The 25860-nt window shown below is 48.2% G+C and overlaps 2 long non-coding RNA genes across 2 annotated transcripts; one reads left to right on the forward strand and one right to left on the reverse strand.

The window, feature by feature from the left end:
- The first annotated feature begins 6506 nt into the window (after positions 1 to 6506).
- On the forward strand, positions 6507 to 8782 carry LOC142070206 (uncharacterized). Its single transcript, XR_012666218.1, has 3 exons — positions 6507 to 6581; positions 7690 to 7755; positions 8589 to 8782. It is a non-coding gene; the product is annotated as an uncharacterized LOC142070206 (long non-coding RNA).
- Positions 8783 to 23231: 14449 nt separating this feature from the next.
- Positions 23232 to 24076, reverse strand: LOC142070365 (uncharacterized). The gene is made up of 2 exons (XR_012666320.1): positions 23938 to 24076; positions 23232 to 23401 (listed from the first exon to the last, which is right to left on the reverse strand). It is a non-coding gene; the product is annotated as an uncharacterized LOC142070365 (long non-coding RNA).
- Between the last annotated feature and the right edge of the window lie 1784 nt (positions 24077 to 25860).

Genomic DNA, 25860 nt, shown 5'->3' on the forward strand with positions numbered 1-25860 from the left:
TACATAGCACCTTTATATTGTATCTCAACTTTCTAAACTCTTCTCCAAAAGTCGGGTGGGGGGTAAGGTGTTTCCACTCAGAGACCTCACTTTGTCAGGCTCTCCTAGCTTTTTGTCTTTCTGTTTCTCTTAGGGTGACCAGACAGCAAGTGTGAAAAATCAGGACGGGGGTAGGGCTGTGGGGTGGGGGGGAGGGAATAGGCACCTGTATAAGATAAAGCCCCAAATAAAAGGACATCTGGTCACCCAAGTTTCTTTCTCTGTCTGTTCCCCTCAAAGGGCTCCTGCCCATTTCCTTTTACACAGTTTCCCTGTTAATGGAATGATTGGTTCCTTGACTCACTAGCCCCAATCTGACCTTGTAATCAGGTACACCTCTCTCCAATTAGGCCTTCTGTGAGGAACGGAATTCGTAGGAATAGTGACCAGAGTGCTGACTCAAGTGCAAACCCTCAGCACTCTGTCACCTCATATCTGGAGATATGACCCCAGAATGTCCATTAGTGATCACCACACTCAATGCCCCCTGTTTCTGGGTCCTGATCATGTACCTTTTCCATATCACTTTACTCTGCTAGTGCCCATAGTCCTTGCAGAAAGAGAAAAAGGACTGCAAAATTTTGTCCCTAGCAAAACTAGTCCTATGAGATGTATGAGACTGAAACTTACCTCCCAGCATCAAGTCCTTCCAGGGACACTGGTGTCCAGGACATTGCCAATGGATGAACTGCCGATTGAACAGCAGACTTGAGAAGTAACCGGGGCTTCCTGACTCTCTGTTCAAGCTGCACCTTCCTCCTGATTGCTGCAGTTCTGTGCCTCTCTTTCCCCAGGCTTTCTATCAAAGCATTCGAGTCTGTGCTTTTCAAGGGTGGGAATGAGAGACTGGTGAGAGCGCTCAGGAAGCAGAGAACTTGGATTCTTCTGGAAAACCCCAAGACTCACCATGAGGGAGTGTGTCTGCTGGTGAGGTAAGAGATCTAGGAGGCATCATTTTATCCTTGGGAATCAGTAGCCAATAGCGTGGCTGAGAGGGAACCTCCCGTTTATAGCTTTGTGGGGGGGTGGGGTGTCCTGGGTGGAAACACACAGCTCCCACTCCTAGATATCAGAGCTGTCTGCTCAGAGCAGCTGAGTTTTTTTGAAGTGTGCAATCTAGCCCATGAGCGGTTTCTTTTGTCTTCCAGTCTTCTGCTAAGATCTGGACTCATAACACCTGAGATCATACAGAGCCTCCTCCTCTGGGTGAATTCCCCCACAGAAAACCACCGAGTCACCAGCACAGCTTTCCTTGCCCAGGTAAGACACAGGGCTCTGAAGAGTAGTTTCACCATTAGACTGTTGTCTGCCTTTCTTTCGGGAGTTGTACAGTTCTGTTCATAGGAGTAATTGTCATTTTAGACAGTAGAATAGGTCCTCCTTTATATGGAAACCTCACCAGGAACTTCACGATACCTTTCTGAGTCCTTCTCTCTCTGTGGTTTTTATTGCTGTCATTGCCTATACTAGCTACACAACCACAGGTGCTGGCTGAGAGAGATACGGACAGAGTTTGGATGACTGGACCTCTTCTGCCAAGTCCTAGTGCTGATCCTAACCAACAGCTCCTGATTTTGGTTTCGCTCAGCAGATCTTCTGAATGAACCTAGTGTCCTAATACTACCCACCAAGCAACCTACAACTACATTAATGTCTATCTTAGGTTCTCATTACTCTAGTATCTGAGTACCTCCAAACTCTTTAATGTCTGTATCCCCACCACACTCCTGCGAGGTAGGGAAGGACTATGTTTCCTATTTTACAGGCAGGGAACTGATGCACAGAAGGGCTAAGTGACTTGCCCAAGGTCACACAGGAAGTCTTTGAGGGAGCAGGAAATGGAACCTGGGTCTCCTAAGTCCTAGGCTAGTGTGATACCTGCCGCAGCATCCTCCCTTTCCACAGCCTTCCTCCAACATCTGCATCATATTTCCCACTTATGCTAAGCAACTATCTTCGGGGCTCATCCGCTTCTAAGAAAACAAACCTCTCTGTGCCTGTGATGGGCTGTACCTGAGCTTTGAGGCTCCTTACAAGAGGCCCCGTGGTCCTACTACACCCTGCCCCAGGAAAAGAGCCCCCAGTCTGGGTCTGCCTAGAGAGGCTTCATGAAAGCAGCCAATCCGAGCCCATGAGGCTCGGCTAAAAGGAGCTGAAGGGCCTTAGCAGGTCAGTTCCTGGCAGGAACTGGAGGGGCAAGAAAGGGCGCTGCTCTCTGGCCACAGAAATTCAGGGGACAGCCAGAGTTTGATTCTGGCAGCCTTTACTTAAGCTGGGTTTTCAGGAAGAGAGTCTCGAAGAACTTTAACCCTGAGGTGAGGGTGAAGCTAAAAGTGGCCGGTAGGAAGAAGCGACAATGAACTGAAATCAAGCAGTGCCTAGCTCCTGTTTATAGGATCCATGGTTTGGAACCTAGAGTTAGGGGCAGGCCCAGGTTCCCCTACCACCAACAGTGGCATAAGCCCCATGGAGGGGACAATGCTAATGGAGAGCTTGAACAAAGGGCAGAATGTAAAGGACCCAGAGTTGGGGCTGGAGACCCAAGTGAGAGCAATGGGATTGTTCTGGACTACCCCAGAAGGGGTTCATTTGGACTTTGGGACTCAGCCAGAGGCCTGAGCCACAGAAGGCTCACTCCGGACGGCTGGCAGAGTGCACCAGGGGTGAGAAAAGGACTGTGATACCAGACCCAGCCACTAAGAGGCTCTCAAGAGGTGAGTGGATCCCTATTCTAGTGCCCAAAAGGAAAGCTCCATGTTTTGTAGACCTTTCTCATTTGTGTGGAATGCTCAAGTTACAGTGGATTATGTGCCAAGTGTCAGAGGGGTAGCCATATTTGTCTGTATCCTCAAGACTGGGGCTGTAGGAGGACTCCTTGTTGTTTTTAGCGTATGACATGTCTGCTCAAATTCTATTCCCAATCTTACTGATCCTATTGGGGCTAATGGACAGGTTGATTTTCTTTCAGCTAATGAGTGATCCCATGCTCAGGGAGAAGAAGTTCCTTAAGCCAGTCTTACGCATCTTGGAAGAAAGGTCACATGATAGGAACAGCATTGTCCGGCAGATGGCTGTAAGAGGCCTGGGAAATTTAGTCTATGGGGCACCTGAGAAGGTAAGAGAGAACACTGACTAGAATGCAGCATAACGAGAGAAACCAAGGGAAATAGTTCTTCGGAGTTTACAGAGGCTGCACACAATGCACTAGGCCAAATTCTGCTCTCTCACATACCCGAGTAACCTCTTTGCAGTCAATACAGGGCAAGCTAGATCCTTTGCTAAGCTGGGCATAAGCAAACAATCTGTGCACTTTAATATGACCATGTGTAAATGTCTCCATCTAGGAATAAAAAATGCAGGCCTTACTTACAGGATGAGAGACTCTATCCCAAGAAGCAATGATGCTGAAAACCACTTGAGTCATGGCAGAGAATCAGTTGAACATAAGGTGTCCCAATGCGAAGCTGTGGCCAAAAGGGCTGAAATGATCCTTAGAGGCATAAAGAGAGGAATCTTGAATAAGAGTAAAGAAGTTCTTTTCCCTCTGAATATGACGCTCATGTGAGCACTGCTGGAATGCTGTGTCCAGATCAGGTCTCCACAATTCAAGAAGGATGCTGATAAATTAGAGAGGATTCAGAGAAGAGTCACAAGAATTCTCAAAGGATTGGAAAAGATACCTCTAGTGATAGACTCAAGGAGCTCAATCTATTTAGCCTTACAAAGAGAAGGTTAAGGAGTGACTTGAGGACAGTCTCGAACTACTCACATGGGGAACACATTTTGAGAATGGGTTCTTCCCATTAGCAAACAAAGGTATAAGAAGATTCAATGGGGGAAAATGAAACTAGACTAATTCAGACTGGTAATAAGGCATTGATTTTTAATGGTAATTTTAATTAACCATTGGAACAATTTACCAAGGGTTGGAGTGGATTCTCTGTCACTAGCAATTTTAAAATCAAGATTGAACATTTTTCTAAAAGATACACTCTAGTTCCAACAGAGACTATTTCGGGGAAGTTCAGTGTTATGCAGGAGGTCAGGCCGGATAATCACAAGGGTTCCTTTTGGCCTTGGAATCTAAGTAACTAGGAATCTAATGATAGGATGACACAGGTGTATTATGGCACCAAGTTTGGCTCATTGTAGCTCCAACCTGGTCTGAAATATAGCTATAGGTCTCCGGGGGTGGGAGGGGGAGATGAAATTCCCACAGCTTCATAACTGCAAAAGAAAACGTATTAGAAGTGTGATCAGTGATCAGTGTTCTTTAATGTCCTATTTTTGTCCAGGTGAAAAAGCACAAGAAGTTTCTTATGGTCATACTGATCAGGGCCTTAAGTGACCCTTTCAGTTCTGAAGTCATTGGCGAGAGCATGAAAGCAGTGGCCAAAGTCCTGAAGGAGCTGAAAGAGAAGGACATAGGTTCTTCCTTCAGAGACCTCACCCAACAGATCCGGACCTACTTTGACCACGTATGTGACCAGAACTCTCCAGCCCCAGTTCAAGCGATCTTGATTAGACTCCATTTACTCCCTGGGCATTGCTCATGTCAGAGTGAAGAGATGTTTCGGCCCCAGGGAAGAGAGGTGTTTTACGGAGGAGGAGAACATTAGGAGGATGGGGATGACATCCCTGCTCCCACAGTCTCCCCCTTCTGTTCTTCTTTCTTTCCACTGAGAACCTCAAAGAAAGTCTGAATACTAGAATAGATAGCTAGATAACCATGAAAAGGGGGTTCCAAGGTACAATAGAGAGTGTTGGGCCTGCTCTATACCATTTTTATGTGAGAGGGTTGGAATGATTCCGTTTTTGCAGAGAATTTTGAGATTTCAAATTTTGGTTTTGTTCCTATTTGTGGGACTCCCTCTCCCCAAACTTCAAAACTCTTTGTGAAACGGAATTACTATTCTCAACCGAGCTCTATTGAAAGGCTTGGGTCCGGGCAGTCTGCTCTCGGTGCTGGGAACCCAGGTGCTGGGAACCCAGGAAACTGTGGGAGCTAGAAGTGCCAGGGAGTTGCAAATTTGAGAGCCAGGGTCCCAGACGCTGTGGGTTTGGAAGCCCACGATCCCAGTCAGCCTGCTAGATCGGCTTCCAAGGAGCTGAATGGGTGCACTGTCAAGACAGCAGGCAGGTTTCTAAGGACCCCTGCCTGGCTTCTGGAGGAATTTCATCAAAATGGAACTGTCGCTAAAATAGTTTGATGAATCAGCAAATTCAAATCAAAAATTCGTGCATGAAAGTGTTTCCGACTAGCTGTAGTTGGAATCCCTCAACTTTAGCGTAGAAGAGATGGCTGTGCGAGGTACGTGATGTGATTGTCCCTTAGTTACTAACTTGTGGGGCTTTCTTGGCTGTAGGAGGACGATGCTGTTCGTTTATTGTCCTTTGTCCTATTTGGCATCCTGGCCCGCGTGACCAAAAGAAAATGGAAGGGCTATTTCGCCGAGCAGGTTAGACAGAGCTGGGTCACACTTCTGCTGCACCTGCAAGACCCGAACCCCAGGGTTTCAGTGGTAAGACCGAGAGTGACTTATTTACTAAGCCAAAGGAATCTTCCTCCCAATGCCAGGGGAGATCTGCTATTCCTGCCTGCTGTGGAGGCCCAAATTCTCCCCTCAGTTCATTGCCCTCCTGCTGAGTCAGTTCCCGCCAGGTTGCTCCATGGCTGCCTCACCAGAATCCAAGATAGGTCATGGGTCTGAGCCCGACAGCTCTCTATTCCTGTCTGTCTCTGCACCCCAGGCCCCTGCCTCCCCAGAACAGAAGAGAGACCTGGTGAAGCAGCTTTCATAGGTAGATCTGTTCCAAAAAGACATTGATGCTACCTCTAGGTTGCAGTGGAAGCTCTCCCCTCTATTAGTCATTCCTGCATGTTTTCTGCCAATTACATCCAGATGAATCCCTTTTTATCCTGGAATAGATGAGCAGGCAAGCAGATGAGTTCCCTTTGAATGACCATAGCACTCAGTAGGGAACAATTAAATGGTGTGTGTGACACGCTTTCTTTTTTTCAGGAATGCAGAGCTACGTTTCACCTCTGTGTCCCGTTTTTGGGACTGAAGAGGCTCCAAACTGCAGTGAATGAACACCTTGATAGCACAGCTGAGCTGAAGCCTGAGGAGCTCCAGGTGGACATTTGCAGACACCTTGTGAGTGAGCTGTTGAAGTGTCTGAGATTCTTGACTGGAGTGGCGTGTGGTGGTGTAGAGGTGTGCGGGAGATGTGTGATGGGTAATGGAAATAACGGTCAGAGTGGGATATATGACTGAGGGTGATGAAAAATGTAAATCTGCCACAGATCCCCATTTTTCCCACGTCCACCCAGTCACCTGTTTTTTCTCTGATTTACCTGTGGCTCGTAAAAGCATGTGCTGGCAGTCAAAGGGCACTTCTAGCCAGAGAGAGCTCATGTGTCCCTGATTTCCTCTAGGCCAAAGAGAATGCCGAGCTGCTGGAGAACTTGTACAAAAGCACCATCACGTACTTCTGTAGCAGCTGGGAAGAGATGCGGGCAGTTGCAGCCAAGTTAGCTGGTGAGAGATGATGCCCAGTGTCCCTTTTGGTATTCCCATTGAGGGAGAGAGAAGAAAATCCCACTGTGCAGCACTGAGCTGCCATTAATCTCTCTGTGCCTCAGCTTCCCATACATGAATGGGGATGTTAATATCCCTACCTCTCCAGTGTGGTGGTCGGAGGAAATCATGACTTGCTATAAAGTGCTTTGGGATTGTTGCAGGGAAAGCATGGTGCAGTCATTTAGTAGTAAAGGCTGGGACACTGTCTCGTAGGGCATGTTTACACTTGGAGCTGGGGGTCTAATTCCCAGCTTGATGAGACATACCCGCACTAGCCCTGAGTGCTAAAAATAGAGAGTAGCTGCGATGGCAGGAGCAGCAGGAAGTTTAAGCACCCCAAGTATGATCCCATCCAAACCCCAAAGTCGATTCTCAAGGTGGCTAGCTCCTCCCACTGCTCGTGCTGCTTTACCTACATTCTAATTTTAGCATGTGAGCGCTGTCCGAGCTAGAGTGGGCCTGTCCCATTGAACTGGGAGTGATCTCCCTCGCTCAAAGTGCAGACCCACCCACAGTGTTGCTCAGTGCTCTTCACTACTACTTCATCATTGGGAGGCATGCAGCCCACCTGCCCTCAGCGCCTGCTGTTTCAGGTTCCTGGCCACACCACCTTGTCAAGGAGGCAAAAGGTTCCTCCGCTTTGGCCCTGTGCCCTCTTCTCCCAAGCATACCCAGGTGAGACAGGCAGGCGTTGTGCCCTAAGTCTCACCTATCAGTCACCTTGTGGGATCCCTGCTTAGAACTCACTTATTCCTGGCCCCAGTCCTTTGTTCAGACCACTAGACCAAGACACTAGCTTAGTATGTCTCCAATACTGACAGCAGTGGCAAGAGGAACACAGACTCTTTAAAGCAAATGGCTTTTGTGTAAACATTCTTAAAAATAAAAAGTCTTTCTCATTCTCTTCAGTGTGGACTCTAAACTGCACAAGCATCCTCTTGCCCACAGCTCACCCTTAGGCCCACAGTAGGAGAGGCCAAAGACCTGTCTAGGGGCTGCTAATATCACTTTGCACTCACCAAGGGAAGGTTTTATTGTTGTTGTTTGTTTTCCATTGTGTATTTAGGCATCATCCTGGAACACACAGACAGGCAGCGTATGAAATGGCTGGACCTGGAACATCTGCTGATGTGTAAGTAATAAATACAGCTGAAGTTCTGCTCATCCGTGAGTTCTAAAGGAATTTAGCTGACAAGCAGCTGTAACCGATAGCACTGGTGCAAAGTGCATCAGCCACACGTCAAAGGACAAATTCACTCTTGCCCAGTAGAAAGTCAGCTTTAATTTCCCCTGAAGGAGGAAGCTGCAGAGGGTGTGATGTGAGTCCGTGCATCTCCTGGTTGTCCTGGCAAGACCCCCTCCGCAGCCAGTGCTATCCACTATTTGGGCTTTATTGGCTCTCTGTGGACTCCCCAGGTGAGGAGAAATTGTAGCCACTTTCCCCTGCCTCAAATTTCCCACCAGCAATTTTTCTTCCAGTAGGTGCCCTGCATCCTGCACAAAGCAGCTTGGACCTGGCCTCTGTTCAATTCCAGGGTTATTGGAGCTCAGACAGTGGCTCTTGAATAGAGATGGAAAATAAACTTAAAAGTGGAAGCTATTGAAACAATGGACCTTCTTCCATTTACAGCAGAGTGGATGACTTTCTGGTCGAGTCAGGGTCTCCCCGCTTGTTGGGAGCATGGAAGGGAGCCAATGGAGGAAGCTAAAGCTTTCTTTGTATTGGAGAGCTTCTGTAGCGTGGTATTCAGAGGTAGTAAGTCTCCAGCTATTTCCGGCACAGGTGACAATATGAAAAGTGAGGCATATTCATCTCTCATGTATTTTCCACCCCAATAGAAGGACTGAGCCTAGTTTCACATTTTACCATGTGATCATTCTGCTCTGGTACTTGAAGATTCTGTGATCACGCTTAGCTGTGATTTGACAGTCTGTATACTAACATGTTGTCCTGTGTCATTTCAGCTCTCCAGGTCCTCAAGAAAGACCCAAGTCCCTCTGTCCAGCTGGTGGCAACGGAGGTCATAAGTGACATCTGTCCTGGCCGAGTGCTTGGGGACTGAAGCGGAAGGGACACAAACAGAAGAAGGCGCTCCAGTTGTATAAGGGCCCTACCGTCAATCAAATAATTAACCCCACCCTTGGCCCTCGTAAGCCTTGCCCACCGGTCACTGGAAGTCCCAAGCCATGAGGTATTACTTCCAGGGTCAAGGCGGACAAATGACCGGAAGCAAGGTGTGTCATGTGACCCCTCTAAGAACTCCTCCCATTGTCCTCTACCAATCGGGATGGGTTTCGCCCTGATAGGAACGCCCCAAGAGAAGATTTGACCAATCAGGGGGAGTTCCGGGGTGGGGTGATCTGTCTGGAAGTGGTTTGTGTGACCCCTCTAAGAATTCCTCCCACCACCCTCTACCAATCAGGAGGGGTTTCAGCCACTGGAAACCACCCCGAGAGGAGGTTTGACCAATCATGGGGAGTTCCGGGGTGGGGTGATCGGTCTGGAAGTGGTTTGTGTGACCCCTCTAAGAATTCCTCCCACCGCCCTCTACCAGTCAGGAGGGCTTTCAGCCACTGGAAACCACCCCGAGAGGAGGTTTGACCAATCATGGGGAGTTCCGGGGTGGAGTGATCTGTCTGCAAGTGGTTTGTGTGACCCCTCTAAGAATTCCTCCCACCGCCCTCTACCAGTCAGGAGGGCTTTCAGCCACTGGAAACCACCCCGAGAGGAGGTTTGACCAATCATGGGGAGTTCCGGGGTGGGGTGATCTGTCTGGAAGTGGTTTGTGTGACCCCTCTAAGAATTCCTCCCACCGCCCTCTACCAATCAGGAGGGGTTTCAGCCACTGGGGACCACCCCGAGAGGAGATTTGACCAACTGGGGGGAGTTCCGGGGTGGGGTGACCCGTCTGGAAGTGCTTCGTGTGACCCCTCTAAGAACTCCTCCCACCACCTTCTGCCAATCGCGATAGGTTTGGGCTGCAGAGGACCTCCCCGAGAAGAGATTTGACCAAAATGGGGCAGGTTCTCGGATTGGGTGAACCGTCCAGAAGAGGGTCATGTGACCCCTCTAAGAACTCCTCCCAATGCCCTCTGCCAATCAGAGTGCAGCACCATCACCCCATAAGTCCCAAACTCTGGGCAGAGGAAGCCATCTCTTACCAAGAAGACATGTTTTAGAAATTGTGGAAAGGCTGAGAGGAAACATGGACTCCTTCACCACCCCCGTGAGACCTTCAGATTTTGTTTTAGCTCCGAGGACCTTTGGAGTTGTGTGGAGAAAGCGCTACAGCAGTGACAGTTCCGAGGAGGGCCCTTTGACTCAACCGTTGATGGCTACATCGGAACCTGACCCCAAAATCCAAACCTTTGTGAGGCACCCCAGTGAGTGTGACAGCCTCTCATTGTCCATGCCCTAAAGTTGGAAGGCGATTGTGGCTTGGGGGAGTCACAAGGTGAACGGGAAAGATGGCGCTCAGGTAAATGAATGATTAAGAAGCGACTGTCAATCATGGGGGTGTAATGGGGTTGGGAATCGACCTGGCATTGCATAAATCTAAAAACAGGCAGTGGAGTGCTTACACTGTTTTTTGTCTGAAAATCTCTCAACAGCTCAACGATGCCTTTCTAGAGGCCTTTGAGAAGTTGCACATCGGTAGCCCTGTGGGAGTAAATCCATCGCACATCAGCTGTTTTTGCTCCTGTCTGAGACCCAGATCTCAAGAGGAAAATCCAGAAAAGGACAAAAATGGAAGAATGAACCAGCTCAGACTCCCTCATGGTAGGGGTCATGGCGTCCTTTGTTTCAGGCGGCTGTAAAAGATTGTGTTAAACCAGGCGATTAATAAAACTTATTTAAATGTCTGAGAATGAACGTGTCCCCCTCCATACTTGTGTTCGTAAAAGACGGTCCCAGGAAGAGTCATGTCTCCACAGACGGCTCTGTTAAAGAAAATCTGTTAAACCCCCAGGAAAGTTGGGGGCTTTGATGGGGTCAATCTTCTTTTTCAAGTGGCCAAAAAGCATCATAAAACTTTAAATAGAAGACAGGTAGGAGCTTGGCTTTCACACCAGGATGCTTACACTTTACACAAACCAGCTCGAATACGTTTTAAAAGAACCAAGACCGTTCTTTCAGATGTGGACGCGCAATGGCAGGCAGATTTGGTCCGTATGCACTGGTTCTCCAAACACAACAGCGGTTTTAAGTACATCTTAACAGTGATAGACGTTCTATCCAAATATGCCTGGGCCTTAGGCCTAAAAGACAAGATGAGTGGTGAGGTATCCAAGGCCTTTAAAGCTATTTTTAGCCAAGGTCGCGTGCCTCAAAAATGACAAACTAATCGGTGGAAAGAATTTTGAAACAGACCTTTTAGCAGATTGTTGAAATGGCACAGCGTTAACGCTTTTTGTTACTGATAATGAAGTCAAAGCAGGGGTTGTGGAGCGATTTAACAGAACTTGAAAAAGATGTGGAGGATGTGGCGATATTTTACAGCCCATAACGCCTTTCGCCACCTTGACCTGTTACCTGACTTTATGAAGAGTTACAACCAGAGCTTTTACAGAACTCTACGTACCAGACCCGCTGATGTTAACCCTTCCAATTCTCTGAAGATATGGAAACTGGTTGATAGAGATGGTTTTAAAATAAAACCGGTTGTTGCCCCCTTTAGAAAAGGCGACCACGTGAGACTCTCTAAAACCAAAGGAGCTTTTGAAAAAGGTTGTGAACAGACGTTTACCAATGAGATATTTATAGTGGATGAAGCCTTAACCAGGAGCCAGAGACCTGTATACTGATTTAAAAGATTACGAGGATGAGACAGTTACTGGAACTTTTTACCCTGAAGATTTACAAAAAGTAAACCCCAAAGGAGACAGGATTTGCCGGATCGAAAAAGTTCTAGCGGAGAAAGGAAAAGGGAGAAAAAAGCAGCTACTGGTGAAATGGTTTGCCGGGGGGACGGGGACGATAAGTTTACCAGCTGGGTGGAAGCTTCTCAATTCTGACGTTTAGACACAAACAAACAAAAAGATTCCTCCTGCAAAGACTGAGGGAGAGAAAAATGAGCGACGGCAGGTGTTACATGACTTTGCCCAGCAATGCCAGCTCTGCAGTTTTTCCTCAAAACACCAGCTCGAACTTTACAATACAGCTAATTAAGCCCTTGGGTCTCCCGGGTGCCTGGAAGGTGGGGTTAGTGGAAATACAACACCCACACAGCTGGAACACTATCCGCGAGAACACCCCTTTTGAAATCACCTTTGAAGATATGGCATAGAGTTTTATCCTACGACGAGGTTATTACTCGTCCATACCCGAATGATTGGATCATATGAACAGTACCGTGGCTTGTCCTCCCCCACCGCCTGAGGTGGTCATGAACTATGACCCTGTGGGTAGAAAAGTTAGCCTTAAATCCGCTGATTTTACTTTTATGTTTTCTACCAGCAGGGAGCTAGCTAACATTCTAGGTTTGGGCCCCAAGCGCAGCGTCCAAAATTTCCCCTTCTGGGCAGACATCACAGGGGGGGTTAAGTCCTTGTATCTGCACACAGTTATTGTAGAACACCAGTTTGTGAGGGACTTTTCTGTTCCCCTGTTATGCTGTGTCCCTGTTTGAGGAAGGAACAATGAGTTTGTCACCATCACCTACGATAAACCTCATCACGTTCCTGTCAGAAAACACCACATCGATACCATTACCATTGAAATAAAGACAGATCAGAACAGATACGTCTCATCTGTTGAACGGAGTGGATGTGAAAATTAAACTGACGCGCAGTAAAGACGCTTTCTGTTTAATGGGCAGTGCAGCCGAAGGCTTTAAATTGTGCATTGTATCAGCATCGCTGTTTGTGAAGAAAGTACGGATGGCCCTGAGCGTTCGTCTGGGGCACGCGGAGTCCCTGCTTACCACAAATGCTAAATATCCCGTGGACCGTGTGGGAATGAAAGTGTTCAGCATCCCCATGGGCAGCAGGGTCAATAACAAGGAGAACCTGTTTTTTGGGACAGTTACCCAAAATGCTTGTCCTAGGGTTTGTCCTATGCCTTGAGTGGAAGTTACACTAAAAATCCCTTTCATTTTAAACATTATGATATTAATTTTGTGGCCTTGTATGTGGATGGTGAACAGATACCAACCAAGCCTCTGCAACCAGACTTGGAGGCAGGATGCTGCGTGAGAGAATACATGAATCTGGTACAGACGCTGGTAAACACATGACAGATCGTTCTCTGTTAATCGACCGTGAGAAGTTTCCACAGGGTTACATCTTGTTTGCCTTTGACCTGTCTCCCGACCAGGAATGCGCCGATGGCTATTCCCTGATTAAAACCGGGAACCTGAGAGCAGAAATACGTTTTGGGAAGGCTTTAACCATCACCATCAATCTGATCGTGCATGGGGTTTTTGACAACATCATAGAGAGAAATCAGAGGAGAGACGTTCTGCTTGACTATATGTGAACATGGACACCGTGCAGCTCTCGTGTGTCTTATCAAGGTGCCTTACACAAAAAAGAATTTCTTAGATGTGTTCCCTTGTGATTTGGCTCCCTGGCGACAAGCTGTCTCAGAGACCCCTAGGTTTGTATTGCACATCCACACAACCAACCTGGTGAACACTGGCTTGCCTTGTGTCTGGCGAAGCGTAACGTGGAGAGCTTTTAGACTGATACGGGCACCCCCCCGAAGAGCATGTTGTTTCCTAAAAGCATTATGAAATTTTTAAACAAAAATGCCACAGGCATTGTGTTTCACAATAGACAATTACAAGACCCCCGCTCTGTCGCCTGCGACTATCACCGAGTGTTTTTCTTACATCATCGGAGCAAGTGTTTATCTTTTGACCGGATTTTAAAATTGTATTCTAACGACTAAGTGCAAAACGACCGGATGGTGATGAATTTTGTAAAAAATACATTTAAATTCTTGGGCATGCCTAGCCTTGCTCAAAATGTGTTTCAACAAGCCCAGACATGTGTATCTTGCAATGCTTTTTATAGCCAGGTTATCCAATATTCTCAGGCATAACAGACAATGTTTTGTTTGGCATTATCCAACACATTTTTTATAAAGTAATTTTTCCCACAGTTGCTAGGCCCCGCGAGAATTGCAGAAAAGGGGTGTTTCCACCTCATATCCATTTTAAAATCCATAGGGCAGGGTTTTAAACCCTTCTCCTAGAACCCTCTTGTTGTAAATGACTTTCTGTGTTTTCTTAAGGGTTTTGGTCTCTATTTACCACTGATTTTTGTTCCTTATGATAGAGGGCTGCTGCACCTTTCTCTTTTTTGAGGTGTTTTCTCGCAGGCCCGTGCAATAGTCCAGGACTAGATATTTCAAACTGTCAAAGTTGATCTATTGACAGTTTGCCAAGTTCAGGGTAATACCTTTGACTTTCATACAGGCCTTTCCTCCCGACAGCTTATACCCGTATGTTTTCGGGCCTGCCGACACAAACTCGGTGATGTGTTGATCTGGCGGGATCTCACTCGTGAGGGAATTTAGAAAGAGTTTAGCGATTTGGCATTTAGCGGGGTTAAACCTGATCTCGTGTTGGCACAAACGCACGCCTTCTTCCTGGTAGAAATCGTTCATGTACTTATTTTGTTTTTCTTCGTCTGTGCACCAGCTGGGGTACCCTGAAGCCTCTTGTTTCTGGTGGAGGTGTCATTTGATGAAGTCTTTTCAGAGTACATCAGATTTTTCATTAAAAAGCCAGATTTCATATATTTTTGCCACCGCGTACTCCTTCGCTATGGCTGTGTTCAATTCCACCGTGCACCAAGTCCCCAGGATGGCCCTCTCCTCGTCAGTATGGATGCACATCTCCCGCTGCTCGGTTTCCGCACAGGTTCGGCATAGCGGGAACATAAGCTTGCCACCCACTCTGACAGGTAACAATGGGAAAAAGAAGCCTTGTGTGGGGTACACTTTAACTTTTGCAATTCCAAAATAATTTGCAAGGGGTCCAAATTTGTCATAAACTATATCAGAGTGTTCGAGAGGGTATTCTTTGGTTTTCTTTACAAAAGGGTAGAAGCTGGTAAAATCATAATAGTGGATTTCTTCCCTGGAGTTAAGTTTGTAATATAGGTGCATAGCATTTGTCCTTCCCCCAAAAAGAGCATCCCTAGGCACGAGAGGCTAGGGCAACTGGGCTCAGTTTAAAAAACCTGCAAGCTCCCTGTCTCTTTCTTTCATCACTTCCCACTCTTGCTCCCAAAGAGTCCTCACTACAAAACCAAGTTGTTTCAGATAGTCGGTCTTGAGCTGCGTCTTGTAATAAAGAAACCCAAAAGTTGTCCCCGTCATAGGGTTTTGTGCTTTTTCACAATGACAGGTGGCACAAGCGTGGAAAAGAACACCCGTTAAACTCTAAGGCTGTGTGTACCCTGTCAACACTGGCATAACTGTCTAAAGAGTAGGAGCCTACCTGTAGTTCCCCACCCTGTAAAGCATGCCGTATTTGTATAGTTTCTTTGTGAGAGGTATACAACAGCCACTGAACAGATGGGGTCGAATATCTTTTTCCTGCCTGTGATCATTGTCTGGAGGGAGAAGAGCTACCGTGTTAGGCTCCAAAAACATAAACCTGTACATAGCCATGCAGACAGATGCCAGTGTTATGTACCAGAATGGATCTATACACAGTTTTATCTCGGTGAATTTACCAGGTTCTCTCTCTACTAGATCTCCCTTCTCCATCTTTTTCATAATCTCTTTTCTGTAGAGGATACAAGGCTGTCTCAAAATTTTGACATCCTGCTGACAGTAATACACGAGCTCTTTCTGCAAGTCAAACGTCTCCTACCTGTGGGCCTGCTACCAGTCGAGAAACTCTGCTTTTTCCCTGGGCATCATGCTTTCTACACCATAGTGCTCCACACGGGGCATAGGCCCCACGTCATTTTGATTTTCTAAAGTGTTCAAAAAATGTGGAAAATACCCTTTGCACCCTTCAAACCCCATCACCTGCGGGAGCTTACCAAGCTTCATGGGCAAGAAGTTTAAAGAGTCTATAAAACGAATGCCCAGGACCTTACACACATTACTTTACTACCCTGAGTGATCAGTTCTAGGCACATCTTTTCCTTCAGTAACTGTCTAATGATGAAGTATGCATCGTAACCTTTGGAATTGTGCGCCTGGAACGTGTAGACCCGGAACTCTTTGCCAATAAAGGTCTGAACAAACATAGAAAGACACTCATCACCCTTAAATTCCCAGGACTTTTCCAGCTTGAGGGACATAGCAAAAATGTAATTGGGAGTGTGCAACCCAGTCTCCTATGTGTATTCAGAATCATAACAAATACACTTTTCTGAGGATTCGGGCTTTCTAAGGCTGTCCATAAAACCGAGGTGACCGTCTACATCACCAGCGATCAAAGCCTGACCCCGCTTATAGCGCCTCCCTTTACACCTGTGCCGCTTGTCCACGTAAGACTGACCCTTCTCACACAACGTTTTAGACAGGCATTCAACTTGTTCTGTCGACGCCCAGTCGATGTGTCTGTCTAAACGCTCTCTGGACTGACAATACAGTCTACAGCGAGGAGACCTCAGCTGCACGTCCACGCTGTCTGAGCATGTTATGCTCAAGCAGAGGCAGCAGCTGGACCTGCAAGAGTGGCCGTGACTGTGCACCGTGGGGCAAAACTCACCGTAATTTTTTGCTCCAAACAACTTTTTCACAACCAGAACCCCCTAGTAATGCTCATCGTGCAACAGGACGAAATAAGTCTTGGGGTAAACTGTCCCCCCCATTTTAAAAAAGCCCCTTTCGCCGCACACAGCACCACCTGTATGTTGACTCCTAAATGCTGTTCAGACATTGCTATGTCACTGAGCATAATCTTTTTTTCATCTGACCAGCCCAGTTTCTCATGCAACTTTCTCGCCCCCGCTAACGATTCCGCGTCCGTAGGTTTATGGTCGGACATGACAGCCAAGAGTCCACGCGCAAAACACAGGTGGGTACCCGTGTAAGTCAGGTCTACTAAACATTGTCTCTTTTTTATGGATGATTTGACTACTGAGGATAGAATTTAAAACTCTATGAGCGGTCCCCACCCCTGTTTTTTTACAACTGTCACAACGAGGTGCAATGTCCCATTGACATGCAACTCTATTGCTCTGTGGCAGCTTTGAGGTCTGATTGAAGAAATCCTCAGCAGACAGCTCATCCCTAGTTCTTCAGACCAAAACCAACGGCTTAGTTAAATTACAGCTCTCTAAATGTAACTGAACATAATCATCAGGGCCTACCTTACCATTAACGTCATCGAGAACTAACTGTATCCCCCTGTGTATGGCTTCAACAACCTGCTGAGCTGAATTTATTCGCTCAAGATTGACAAAATGAAATTCCTCACAATACACCGACCCCCCAAATCTAGGTAATTCATGTTGCCAACTTCTCACTCTCTCCATACACACCTCTGCATTTTCAGGGTTACTTGGGGGTTCCTCTACGGGACCATCAGCGGCATCTTCTACATCAGATGCTATTTGAGAGTCAGACTCCGAGGCGCCTCCGTGAGGGTCATCGGGAGAAGATGGGGACCCATCATTCTAGAGAGCCCTCTGGGGAATTTTCTAAACCAGACTCTGTGTGAGAGTCTGATTCCACCTCCCCATTTTCAGACATGCCAGTTGGAGAGCCTCCAGTCGAGGGCATCTCTTTTTGTCCCCCCTTTGGCTGGTCTGGTGGAGGTGTCCCTGTAGCTTTGACTACAGCATTGTCAGGAGAACTGCACATACCCGATTAGGGGGGAAGGGACATATTACAAAACTTAACTTTACCATCTTTCTCCCCCACACCGATGTATTTACTTAAAATACAAAACCTCATAACCTCACAAACACAATATATTTACTGGGCTTCATCCATCCATCTGGGGAATTTTTCTTTTCAGCTGTCTCTTTTCTTTTTCTTTTAAACTTGTTTACCCTCTGGTCTAAGGGTCTCTCATGTTTTCACCGTAGGGTGGAGCAGACAATATTATGATGATTATTATTATTATTATTATAAATCACATGAAACTGTCTTGTAAAGTTAAAAATAAAATATTCATTAGGGTGTTTTTCTATTAAAAAAGTCAGAGCTTTCAAACAAAATAATCCATTTCAGGCTGCACAACAAACAGGAGTTTTGAGTTTATTTCTACCACTTTAAAACAAAAAACAACAAACCCGCAAACATTTTTTTTAAATACACCTCATTTTGCAAAATAAAAACCAAACTGCTTTTAAAATCAACTTTTAAAATCCAGTTTAAAACACATGTTGCACAGTAAACAAACACCCTGTTAGTTTGAAACACACCATTACAATCAGTTTGCAGCCATATACTTTAAAAAAAAAACCACCTATGTTTTTTTTACACAGAGAGAGAGAGAGAGAGAGTTTAAAACACAAAAAGAAAAGGAGTACTTGTGGCACCTTAGAGACTAACCAATTTATTTGAGCATAAGCTTTCGTGAGCTACAGCTCACTTCATCGGATGCACACTGTGGAAAATACAGAAGATGTTTTTATACACACAAACCATGACAAAATGAGTGTTTATTACTACAAAGGGTTTTCTCTCCCCACACCCTACTCTCCTGCTGGTAATAGCTTATCTAAAGTGATCACTCTCCTTACAATGTGTATGATAATCAAGGTGGGCAATTTCCAGCACAAATCTAGGTTTTCTCCCTCCCCCCCCAAAGAAAAACAAACCCACTCTCCTGTTGGTAATAGCTTATCTAAAGTGATCACTTACATTGTAAGGAAACCTGGATTTGTGCTGGAAATGGCCCACCTTGATTATTCATGTGTGTGGTGGGGTTTTTTGGTTGGTTGTTTTGGGTTTTTTTGGTAAAAATAGTATTTTAAACTTTTAATGGCTTTGAATTCCTAGAAAGAGTGACCCATAGCATTCAAAACCACTCCTGGGTCATATTTAAACTGTCCAGTAGAGTTCTGCCAACTCCAGGGATTATATTTAAACTGCCCAATAGCATCTGCGAATTCCTGAGGTTTTATTTCATTTCATATTAATCCGAACTCACCCACCCACCTCCCTTACTATGGGTGCACACCCATCAAATTTATCCCTATAGCAACAAGGGTAAGGAATCACAGTTACCTTCACTATTCAGTGGGGGTGTGGTTAAAACCATTCAGTTCAACAGGATGAGTCAACTCTGTTGTACTCAAACACATGTCTGAACCATCCCTGTTTTGTTTTCGTGTTGTAAGCAGAGACAGGATGAGCTCTACCCTGACATCTGGTGGTGAGTTGTGGAAAAGGACTTCAGGAGCTGATCTCGTTTGCACAGGCACACCCACCCCGCCTAGCATGAGCCCACAGGAGCCCAAACGGTCACTTTGGCTGCTGTGGGATCCCCAGTGTCTCTGTTATTGGGGCAGGAAGAATAAAGTGTCGTTATCCTGATTATGTGAATCAAGGACAGTGGAACTGTCCTTGGCCTTTTATGACGGAGGGACTCACCATCAACTAAGTAGCACTTACTAGGCAAGGGACAAGGATTGCAAAAGCCAGTGAATTGAGAGAGTTTGAGGATGGAGGTTTGTGTCTAGTGGTGTGAGCCCCCTTCTGAGGGTCCCAAATACCAATTGCTCCTTCTCTCCATTATGTAATATCAGAGAGAATTTTAATTCTATTAGGAGTTTGGTTACAGACTGCAGATCTGAATTCACTTTGGGTTCATGGTGTCCTAGATCTGAGGCCCCCTACTACTTAACACAGTATTCAGTGATTTCAACTTGTCGTAGGGGAGCTTCAGTGCTCCACTGGTGGGGGCTTGACCTGGTTTTGCATTGTGTTACGGGAATGGAACTCCTAGATACTGAACCTAGACCCTGTTGTTGCCAACTCTGATGGGCAGAAGGGTTACACTGTAAACACATTTCTAGGATTTGTTCCCCTCCCACTTCACAGCTTGTTGCTGTAAATGGGTCTCTTTTACACAAAGACACAAGAGCTAGGTTCTCACAAACCATTTTTTTTCAATTTAAAAGTCATACAGCTTCTTGAAAACAAACCCAGATCTCCATTAAAACTTTTAGCTCACTTAAGGGCCAGAGACCTTCTAACAGAAACACAGATAATCACAAAGCCCTTTTCATTCGATTTTTTAAAATGTACAGCAACCAAGTTTGATATTCCATGTTTGTCCCCTCATCATTCTCTCAATTAATCCTTTTAGATTTCTTACAAATAGTCTTTTTCTTAAGCAGGGTTCTGTCACATTTTGTGTGGACCAGACGGTCAATGTAACGCTGTAAGCAGGCATCTTCCATTTTGGACATTTTCTTTAAAACACGGTCAGGGTCTCCACTGAATTGCACAGCATTTCTCAAGGTCACCGCTTGCGCTAAATGTTCTTGGGTTAGGCACAGATGTTGCATAACATAACCTGTGGCAATAATAGTGTTCAATAAGCTTTCCAAACACAGCTCAGCACACAGGCCCCAGAGCTTGCAGTTTCTATCCATTGAAGTCCAAGTCACACAGGCATGGTGCCATTGGGCTGGGGCATTTATGACACAGCCCTCACCATTTTCAAAAAGCTTTTCCCCAAGACAGTGATGAAGAACAGCATAAACAGCAACGTGTACAATAGTCCGCATAACATTTTTACGCTCGTGACGTGGCACTGGCTCAGCGAGTTCCATGCCAAGCCTCTCCTAAACTCCTCATAGCCGTCCTCCTCAGAGTCATTTTCAACAATTTCTAGCGGCGTTGAGCAAAAACAAGGCAGGCCTGGTTCACCTTCGCTGTTTGATGCAACGCCGTCCAGGGCCTCCGGGTCCTCTAGAAAGGCATCGTCAAGCTGTTGAGAGATTTTCAGACAAGAAACAAGCGTAAGTTCCCACTGCTTGTTTTTAGATTTACACAACCCCTGGTTCCTAACCCCATTACACCCAATCATCGACCGTCGCTTCTTAATCATTCATTTACCTGAGCTACGTCTTTTCCATTCACCTTGTCTGCCAGTGCCTCCCCCACGCCATGATGGCCTTCCTCCTCCAGGGTGGCGGATGACGAGAGGCCACCATGCTCATGGGGGTGTCTCATGAGCAGTTGGGCTTCAGGGTCGGATTCTGGCATATCCATCAATGGCTGGGCCAAAGGAATCCCCTTGGCTTCTCTCTCATCCTCTTCAGAACTGTCGCTGCTGTAGCACTTTCTCCACACAACTCCAAAGGTCCTCGGGGCTAAAACAAAGTCTGAAGGTCTCACAGGAGTGGTAAAGGAGTCCACGTTTCCTCTCAGCCTTTCCACAATTTCTAAAACACGTCTTCTTGGTAAGAGATGGCCTCCTCTTCCCAGCGCTGGGACTTATGAGGTGATGGTGCTGCACTCTGATTGGCAGAGGACCTTGGAAGGGGTCCTTAGAGGGGTCACACGACCCTCTTCTGGGCGGTTGACCCCGTCCCAGAACCCACCCTATTTTGGTCGAATCTCCTTTCGGGGCTGTCCTCTGTGGCCAAAACCCATCGCGATTGGTAGAGGGTGGTGGGAGGAGTTCTTAGAGGGGTCACACGAGCCACTTCCTGACGGGTCACCCCGCCCCAGAATTCCCCCCAATTGGACAAATCTCCTCTCGGGGTGGTCCCCAGCGGCTGAAACCCTTCCTGATTGGTATAGGACAGTGGGAGGAGTTCTTAGAGGGGTCACACAAACCCCGGAACTCCCCCTGATTGGTCAAATCTTCTCTCGAGTCGTTCCTGTCAGGGCAAAATCCATCCTGATCAGCAGAGGACAGTGGGAGGAGTTCTTACAGGGGTCACATGACACACCTTGCTTCCGGACATGTGTCCGCCTTGACCCTGGAAGTAATACTCCCATGAGGTGGGACTTCCAGTGACCTGTGTGCAGGGCTTACAGGGTCAAGGGGTGGGGTTAACGTTTGATTGATGGTAGGGCCTTTATACTACTCGCTCCTGTGACCCAAAATTGGAACAAGAGAGACTATAATACTGGAGAGAAAGAAAGGAATGTTTTAAATGTTTTAAATCCTTGTACTGTACTGTAAATTCTTTTCCCCAAATTAATTCAAAACATTCATTTGTATTTTTTATTTTTCTATTTATTTTGTTGTTTTATAACACGATACAACAACCATAATACTGGCCCGTATTAGCCATTCTCCTACTGCTCAGATGCTGTAAGGGAGAGAAGGATCAGGCCCTGTAAAGTAGGCTGGGTTGATTTTTTATGATTCGAAGTGTTTTTATTACACATCAGGACATCTGGTCATTCTGATTTAATTGGGGATTGGTCCTGCTTTTGAGCAGGGGGTTGGACTAGATGACCTCCTGATGTCCCTTCCAACCCTGATATTCTATGCAGCCTCTGGACAAGCTCAGTGATAAGCATGTACATTATACTGCTTGCTCAGGGGTCATTACTATAGAAACAGCCAAGTACTGGCCCAGATCCTCAAATACACCTGAGCTTTAGACTCTGGGTTGTTCTAACTTACTCTGTCTTGTAAGAGCCATTGCTGTACGGGAGATTGCTGTAGCACCGGGGTCGGTAACGTTTGGCACGCAGCCCCCCAGGGTAAGCCCCCTGGTGGGCCGGGCCAGTTTCTTTACCGGCCGCGTCAGCAGGTTTGGCCGACCGCGGATCCCACTGGCCGCGGTTCCCCACTGCAGGCCAACGGGGGCTGCAGGAAGCCGTTGCCAGCACATCCCTCGCCCCGCGCTGCTTCTCGCAGTAAAACAGAAGGTTTATTAGATGACAGGAACATGGTCTAATACAGAGCTGGTAGGGGCAGAGAACTGGACCCTTCAGCTGGGGGGTCCATTTTGGGGGGCAGTGAGCCAGACAACCACGTCTGCCCTTCACTCCATGTCCCAGCCAGCCCCAGACTGAAACTCCCTCCAGCCCCTCCTCCTCTGGGCTTTGTCCCTTTACCCGGCCAGGAGGGCACCTGATTCCTTTGTTCTCCAACCCCTTTAGCTCTCACCTTGCAGGGGGGGAAGGGCCCAGGCCATCAGTTGCCAGGAAACAGGGTGTCGGCCATTCTCTGTGTCCAGACTCCTGCACACACCTGCCCTCTAGGGATCTGCAACGATCATACACCCTTATCCCACCACCTAGATACTTAAGAACTGCCAAGGGGAAACCGAGGAACTACGCACTATTCAGAGGAAACATTAAGAACAGTCCCACTTCATCACACTGGGTATGAGATTTTGCTGTTTGTGCAGGGAGCTGGGAGCCCCAGGGCGCCCTGTTTAACCCTGGGACTTGGTGCCTCTCCAAGAGGCCCTGCAATGAGTGTTGGACTGAAACCCAGCCAGCTTGGTTTACATCCGGCCCACAACAGCGTCAGATGGAGCGAACGGGCCAAAGTGAAAGCAGAGCCTCTCCCCAAACCTCTGGGAAAGACTGATCTGCCTTGCGGGGCGGGTGTGCAATTCCTAGCTTCTCCCTCCCTCCCGGCTGCTGTTAACGGGGGGCAAAGACTTGCAAAGACGGGAGGAAGCCTGGCCTGCCCCCTGTCCGAACAGCCAAGCAGCCTGGGGGTCCTCCCCCCGCCCAAGAACTGACACCGCAGCCAAGAGTAGGGGGGAAGATGCCTTGTTGAGAAGAGCAGGTGGAGCTGGGGGCAGCAAACTGTGGGGGGCAGAGTCTCTGGGGGGAGGGGGCTGCTTCTAGGCCTCCTCGGGGTCCAGCTGGTTGAGGGTTTGGATGTCATCCAGGAAGCGCTTGGGGGTCAGGATGTGACTGGAACCTGGGGGAGAGAGAGGTGGTTGGCAGTGGTGGGCACAGTGAGGCAGGTATGTGGCTGGCATCACCATCACCCCCATCCTTGCAGCTGGACCCTGCTCTAGTGCAGGGGGGGAGGGACTGTCTCCTATCCCCCTTCGCCTGGCACCGCACCCCTCGTGCCGCTGTACCCTGCACAGCCAGGCAAGAATCCATGCGCTGACAGTGTTCCTCACCCTTGGGTCTTCGAGGGGTGTGTGCAGGGGGTGAGCCATATCCCTATGGGAGTTACTGGGGGTGTCTGACTGGGGCCCCACACATGGTCCCTGGGCAATGAGAGGCCTGGGGAGACAGAGGCCGGGAGATCAGGCGGCTAGATACAGGCCATGTGGGGCAAGCACATCTGTTCCCAGGCCCCTGGGTGTGGGAGGACAGAGGGTAGCATGGGAGCCCTGTGGGTGCTGGGCAGGCAGTTCTAGGGTCTCCCCCTCCCAGGGGGTCCCAACTCTCCCTGACCTGGGCATTCCAGCCGCCCTTTCCCCCAGGACTCGCCCCACTCACCGATCACCACCTCCCACTTGCCCTTGATGGCCGGGGTCACTTCGTAGGCACAGCGCATCTCAGACATGGACACCCCACCCAGCACGTAAATGATGAGGCGCGGGCCCGTCCGGTACTCGGCCGCTGGCTTGTTCTTCTGCCAATGCCTAAAGCGGGCGGTGGGGGGAGAGAGGGGCCGTGTGGATACCAGGGGCTCGCTGAGGGAATGCCAGATGGAAGGGCAGGGCCTGGAGGAGGCTGCGGGGCAGGCCCTGCCCAAGGGAGTGGGGCAGGAGTCCCAAAGCAGGCAAGAGGGAGTAGGGGAGGGTGGCACCTGCGCTGGGCTGGGGGTCTGTCTAAAGCTCGGCCAGTCCCTTTCCTCCATCCTGGGCCCTGGGGTGTTGAGGGACTGCTGGGGTGCGGGGGACATGGTAAGAGGGTTCCAGGCTCTTGGACATCCCCTCCCCCGTAGAGGGCAGGGTCCTGACCACACACTCCCAGGCACAGAGGCTCCTACACTCTGGGGTGTGTGTGTCAGGGCTCTGCCCCCCACAGCCCAGCCAGGCTCAGCCTTACCTGACAGCAGCCTGGGAGCTGGTGGTAGGGACCGGGTCCGACAAAAAGGGCCACAGATTCTTGTCCAGTTTGTCCTCAATGATGTCCTGGCAGGGGGTGGGGGGAGGACAGATCAGCAGGGGCCAAGCAGATCCTGGGATCTGGTGGCCAAGCCAGGCCCCATTGGGGTGGAGGGGCTGGGATGGCTCCTCACTGAATGATTGACAGTCCCTGGGGGGAGCAGCCTGGGGCCCCCTTTCGAGGGGGGGGCATGGGGAGCCAGCAAAGAACACGCTGACTCCTCCAGTGATGCCCCCCCATCTCCCCACATCCCCCTCAGCTGCTCAGTGCCCTGCTGTGAACTCTCCACCCGTCCACCGTTATGAGGAGGGCGGAGACCTCCTGCAGCCAGATCCAGGGCCCCTCATTTGGGGGGTGGGGGGGGAGAGGCAGGGGGCTGCCCTCAGTGCCCCTTTCCTGCTCTCATCCATACTCCTTTCCTGCTCTCAGGTCAAATAGCAACGTAATAAATACAAATGTTTTAATCAAACCAACATGTACAAAAAAAAATGGACAATAACTAGCCAGGTCAGAGGGCAGTATCTAAGTCAGAGGGGCAGCTTGTTTGTATCAGGGTATCTCTGAGAGAATGTGTTTGTCCAGCCAAGGGGGCAATGGAAAGTCCCGCCATTCACTGAGCTGTGTCCATTGTCACAGGCATACGTGTCTTAGTATCCTCGTAGAATCTGCCAGGTGCTATTAGCATGCCTTGTCAACAATAAACCTGGCCGGGTGCCTTCGTCCCTTAACGGATCTTGTGGTCATTGGGCGGTTCACTCAAGCTCTGCTGTGCTGGCTGTCTGCACAGAGCTGGGGCAGCACACAGGGAGAACACACACACATGCAGTGAAATATCTAACAACAGAGGCAATCAGTAAGATGTTTCGCAATGGCTCGTTTGGTTTCAATGGGCAGGCCCAGCACTTTACACTAATTCATGCTTCTCCCCTGTTGGGGGAATTACACAGGCCACGGCTACACTACAAAATCAAATCGCCCTGCATGCAGCCGCCACAGTAGTTACAGCACTTGTGTGTGTGTACACCTGGCTCCTTGTGTCTGTGGTGGGTGGTATCGATTGTACTGTCAGTGTGGGGCATTGCGGGACAGTCGATGTAAGCAACGCAGTACATACACTGACACTGCATTGACCTAACTACGCTGACTGGGGGAAGTGGCATGATTAAGTCGGCAAAGCAGGTGAGTTACATCAGCGGGAGCCAAATTTTAGTGTAGACGCAGTGTTAGGTGGACGTAAGCTGCCTTGCAAACTCAGTGGTGTAGAGCAATTAAAGAGGTTTACGATGCAAACGTTCATTCTAACTTTAT

This window comes from Caretta caretta, chromosome 28, assembly GCF_965140235.1.
Source record: "Caretta caretta isolate rCarCar2 chromosome 28, rCarCar1.hap1, whole genome shotgun sequence".
Lineage (NCBI taxonomy): Eukaryota > Metazoa > Chordata > Testudines > Cheloniidae > Caretta > Caretta caretta.